The following is a 501-nucleotide window of genomic DNA, read 5'->3' as shown; positions in this document are numbered from 1 at the left end:
GAGGAGGAGGAGGAGACCTGCATCAGTTGTTGAGACAATCATGTGCCTTCCCGCTGTCAGTGTCAATGTCACTTGAACCCATTAAACCCGTTTTTAGACACTAGATTCACTTTTCTACTTTGTGGCTATCCAATCCTCTCCCCTCTCCTCTCTCCCCAAGTGGCAAATATTTTTTATCACCACTGCCCTAATCTTCGAAACTGCACATGGATGTACGTAGACTCATTCCACTCATCCATTAATAACCCTCGACTACCCTTCCCTATTGTTTAATCAGCCTACAGAAAGCTCCTGTAATAAATGCAGGAAGATTAACAGGAAAAATTGCATAAAAAAGGACGATAATGAAATGGAATAAGTTCTTAATGGATTTTTACAGCCTCACCATTGACAGCAAGTTAGGTAATTGATGACTACTCAAATCAACCTGACATCCCTACGTATAGTCTGAGTTATTCCTAAAAATACTACAAGATTTATGATTCAAAAACAATGGGGTGG

The sequence above is a fragment of the Echinococcus granulosus genome (genome assembly GCF_000524195.1).
Source record: "Echinococcus granulosus chromosome Unknown EG_S00099, whole genome shotgun sequence".
Lineage (NCBI taxonomy): Eukaryota > Metazoa > Platyhelminthes > Cestoda > Cyclophyllidea > Taeniidae > Echinococcus > Echinococcus granulosus.
This window is presented reverse-complemented; position numbering follows the sequence as displayed.